This window comes from Grammomys surdaster, unplaced genomic scaffold (genome assembly GCF_004785775.1).
Source record: "Grammomys surdaster isolate TR1022 unplaced genomic scaffold, NIH_TR_1.0 145, whole genome shotgun sequence".
Lineage (NCBI taxonomy): Eukaryota > Metazoa > Chordata > Mammalia > Rodentia > Muridae > Grammomys > Grammomys surdaster.
In genome coordinates this window covers 3,877,769-3,883,078 of record NW_021604603.1, presented here as the reverse complement: position 1 = coordinate 3,883,078, position 5,310 = coordinate 3,877,769, and positions in this window count along the sequence as shown.

Here is a 5,310-nt window from a genome sequence, read left to right as displayed (position 1 = left end):
TTAGTCACTAATGTCTGATGGGATGCAGGAGCTTGTTAGTCACTAATGTCTCTGATGGGATGCAGGAGCTTGTTAGTCACTAGTGTCTGATGGGATGCAGGAGCTTGTTAGTCACTAATGTCTGATGGGATGCAGGAGCTTGTTAGTCACTGATGTCTGCTGGGATGCAGGAGCTTGTTAAACACTAGTGTCTGATGGGATGCAGGAGCTTGTTAGTCACTGATGTCTGATAGGATGCAGGAGCTTGTTAGTCACTAGTGTCTGATGGGATGCAGGAGCTTGTTAGTCACTGATGTCTGATGGGATGCAGGAGCTTGTTAGTCACTGATGTCTGATGGGATGCAGGAGCTTGTTAGTCACTGATATCTGATGGGATGCAGGAGCCTGTTAGTCACTAATGTCTGATGGGATGCAGGATCTTGTTAGTCACTAATGTCTGATGGGATGCAGGAGCTTGCTTTTGTTAGGGGAAAGGGTCCTTGGTGAGAACTGTAAATTGTTCACATAGATTCCAATAGAAACAGAGGCTGGTTTTAAAGGATTAAGAGTCATGTTGGCCAAGTCCTGAACACTGAGGAAAACGAGGAAGACAGCTTGTAGCTGGGGTGGTGCAGATAAGGTGAACATAACTAGACGGACAGGGCCCTGGGCCTGTGAAGGGAAACCATTGGGTTTCTAAACCCATTGAGACACTACTCTTTTTTTTTTTTTTGTCGAGACAGGTTTTCTCTGTGTATCCCTGGCTGTCCTGGAACTCACTCTGTAGACCAGGCTGGCCTCGAACTCAGAAATCTGCCTGCCTCTGTTTCCCAAGTGCTGGGATTAAAGGCCTGCGCCACCACCGCCCGGCTTCTCTCATATAGTCTTATTTCTGATGTTGCTGATTGTCATAGACTAAACTGTAAGTAAGGATGGCTGCTAACAATAGGTTCTGCACGGGAGACTACTCACACTACCCCAAAGACAATGAGCTCAGTATGAAATAAACAGAAAAGAGTGCAGCTACATCTTGATGCCTGTGATAGAACTAACTCTGCAATGGAAAAGCTATGAATTGTTTGTGTAAATGTGGGGTCGAAGAAAACATAGTCTAATTAGCAGCCAGCAAGACACCTGGAAGGTTGAGTAGACTCATGTTTGAATGCTTAACCATAGGGAAATTAGGAGGTAGGGCCTTGTTGAGGATAGTGTGTCACCATTGGGGTGGGCCTTGAGGTTTCATATGTTCAAGCTCCATTTCCTGTGGCACACAGTCTTCTGCTACCTGTAGGTCAAGAGGTAGTACCCTCAGCTCCTCCTCCAGCACCATGTCTGTTTGCCTGGATGCTGCCATGCTCTCACCATGAGGATATGGACTAAACCTCTGAACTGTCAGCCAGCCTTAAATAAACTTTTTCCTTTATAAGAGTTGCTATGGTCATGGTGTCTCTCCCTTCACAGTAATAAAACCCTAAGATGGGTACCAACAGCTAACAGCACAACTTAAGAGATAGAGAGTTTCAACCATCCCTAAAAGAGTGGGGAGCTAGTTAATAGCATCATCTCTGGGTTGGGTTGGGGTAACATGCATAGAGTATGTGAGCCCTCTACTGGCTTGGCCGGTAATAGCCAGAGGATTAGCTAACATTTATGTATGAATGCTTCGCTTTCATATATGCCTGTGCACCAGGTATATGTGCATGCCTGGTGCCCAAGGATATCAGGAGAAGGTATCAGATCTCCTGGAACTAGAGTTATGGACGGTTGTGAGCTACCCTATGGCTGATGAAAATTGAATCTGGGTCCTCTGCAAGAATGAGTGCTCTTATCTGCTGAGCCATCTCTCCAGTCTGAATTAACTAATCTTGATAGAAATTACCTCAGTCTTTGTCCAATTTTTGCCATTGTCATAAGAAAAAACTAAAAACCATATAGACAATGAAGTTTGGCAGCTTCTCCCTGTCTTGGAAACCCCTTCCACACTTGGGACTTTCTTTTACTTTTCTTTAGTTTCTCATTTTTTCTTAATTTCTCACGTGTATGCAATAAGTTTTTTATAGGTTTATTTATTTGTTTATTTATTATGTATACAGTGTTCTGCCTGCATATAGGACTGCAGTCCAGAACAGGGTACCTGATCTCTTTATAGATGTTCATTAGTCACCATGGTTGCTAGGAATTGAACTCAGGACCCCTCTTTGGAAGAGCAGCCAATGCTTTTAATCTCTAAGCCACCACTCCAACCATATACAATAATTCTTAGTAAGGCCTGCTTCTGCTTTGCATACTTCCACATGACACTACACCGATAATCTTCATTAGCATTAGACAATGACCTTAGAACACTGTCCCAGGTTGATCTGTGGTGACTGTACGTGTCCAGTAAATTAGGTTACTGGGTTATGAAGTTGGTCAATGAAGGACCCCATCATTCTCAAAAGCCTGCATCATTTCTGAAGTTCTATTTTTTTTTTCTGACTGAAAACGCATGCCCTGTGGGTGTAGCTTAGTAGAGGGGGCATGCATAGGGTCCTGAATTTAATCCATAGCACTGGCGTAAACTGATCATGATGGCGCATTCTTGTAATCCCTGCACTCCAGAGGTAGAAGCAGAAAGATGAGAAGTTCAAGGTCATCTTCAGTTACACAGTGAGTTCAAGACCAGCCTAGACTACACAACACCCTAAAAAAGAAAAATGGAGAGTGTGTTAGTTGCTTTTTGTTTTTCCATTGCTTTGATAAAAAATGCTTGACAAAGCAGTTTATGTAAGGATCCGTTTTGGCTCCCAGGCCTAGCAAGGGAGGCATGGAAGCAGGAGTGTGCAGTAGCCGGTCATGCTCATTCAGTATCAGGAAACAGATGGTGAGTTTCACCTGCTGTCTCCTTTTTATTCACTCACAGATCCCAGCCCATGGGATGCTTCTTCCCATGTTCAAGGTGGATGCTCACACCTCAGTTAACTCTCTCCAGAAACACATGCAGACCAGAGCGCCTAGAGGTTTGTCCTATATGATGAAAAATCCCATGAAACTAGCAAGCAAAATTCTCCCAGGTGACCTATAGAGTTTAACCTATAGTTAGTTTCTTTTTTATTTATTGATAGGAAAGGGGTAGAATCAGATTCTTAGTATTTATTCTTGGCCTTAAGATGATAATTCATTTACATGCATAGTAACTTTCATGTACAAATAAATAGGAATTTAGGGCATAAGTTAATCAATAAGAAATACATAGTTGGAGAAAAAAGGCCATAGTTTCTTGCTACCAGGTAGAAGTTCTTATAAAAACAAAGAAAGATAGTATAATTAGACAAGGAATTTTTTTTTTTTTTACGTTTTTCGAGACAGGGTTTCTCTGTATAGCCCTGGCTGTCCTGGAGCTCACTCTGTAGACCAGGCTGGCCTTGAACTCAGAAATCCGCCTGCCTCTGCCTCCCAAGTGCTGGGATTAAAGGCATGTGCCACCACTGCCCGGCATGGAGCTGTTTCTGATGTTATAGCATTAGGATCTCTTTATTATAAGCTTGAGCTTGGGCTCTCCTCTAACCCAACCCTGACACAGCAGAATGGAAAGGGAAGGCAGAGCAGCCTCAAACCCTCAGCTGGACAGGGTTTTATAGAAAATGGAAGTAAGTGAGGGGAGCGGGGGTCTATTCTAGTAAGTATCTAACTGAATGTCTATTGTAAGCAACAGGTGGGTGCTCTGAAGCAAGACCATATACAACCACAAATTGTCTAAAAGTACATCTGAAACAATCAGACTAATCTTTGATTAACTGTTGCTAGGCTAGCCAAGGACAAGTCGTGCTGTCCTTCCTGGTTCATGGGTGCAGCTTGGTTTCTGCTGCAGGTCAAATTCTCAGGTATTTTGTTTTGTTTTGTTTTGTTTTGTTTTGTTTTGTTTTCTTTAAGATGAAGGCCAGTCCCAAGGTTTGGCCTCTCAAGACGTGAATGTTAAGCAAAGCAAGTTACCACCACAGTCGGATGACCCACCCACTGGGAACAGGATAAAGTACACAAAGACACGTTCTCTTCTCCACCTACACTAACTCCTCCTCAGGGACTCCATGTCACCTTGGAGCTGCCTCCCCTGTCTGTCCGTTTGCTGGAGACTGTTGTCTGTCTCTCTTGGAGCCTACTCAACAAAAGTTGCACCCATGTGTCAGGCAGCCTCCCTATCCCCTTCTGAGTCATATGTCAAGAGACAGCTCTCCATTATGATTCAGGGCATCTCTCTGATACGTCTCTTTCCCTTCAGGGATGTCCTTGGACTGAGACTCTATCAGCACAGCACTTGCTCCTCTCCCCCTGAGTCTCTCTCTAGTCCTACAATGACTCCTTTTACTGAGTCTCTCCCACCTCCTGCTTGCTCTGCTCCTGCAAATTTTTTTTGTTTCTTTCTTTGTTTTTCAAAACACGGTTTCACTGTGTAGCCTGGGTCCTGCAACTAGCTCTGTAGACCAGGCTGGTTTCAAACTCACAGAAAGTCACCTGCCTCTACCTTCCAAGTGTTGGGATATTAAAGCATCCACACCTAAGTGGAAAATAATTTTTTTATTAGACTACAGAAGCAACACTAGGCCTCTAGGTTTGTTTTATTTTCCTAAGGAGACAACATTAGGCCTCTAAGATATTTTAAATAATAGAATTAATAAAATTAGTATAATTTATTATTATTTATTATAATCAGTAAAATTATTAGACTTTATATAATAATTTTTGTAGTTTGTTTAATGTAAAATAATATTCAAGTAAGGTACTAGATGATGGCCCTCAAACCCTCAGAAAGGTTTGTTGAATTCAGCATTTACAGTGTTTAATTGAGAGAGGAACAGGAAAGGATGAAAAGGGCTTTCCACTATAGCCAGAAATGCCAGCTTCTGGCAGCAGCCCCAAGGCCACCTCAAAGGAGATGCACACCATTAAACAGCATAAGTGTGGCCACATTTCTTTTTCTTTTTTCTTTTTTTTAATTGGATATTTTATTTACATTTCAGATATTATCCCCTTTCCTCATTCCCCCCCCAGAAACTCCCATCCTCCCTCCTCCTGCTTCTGTGAGGATGTGCCCCCTCCCACCCACCCACTCCCACCTCCCCGCCCTCGAATTCCCCCACACTGGGGCTTCCATCAAGCCTTCACTGGACCAACGACCTCCTCTCTGACTTATGCCCAACAAGGCCATCCTCCCCTACACATACAGCTGGAGCCATGGGTCCCTCCCTATGTGCTCCCAGACTGGTGGTTTAGACCCTGGGAGCTCTGGTTGGTTGGTATTGTTGCTCTCCCCATGGGCCCGCAAACCCCTTCAGCTCCTTCAGTCTTCTCTCT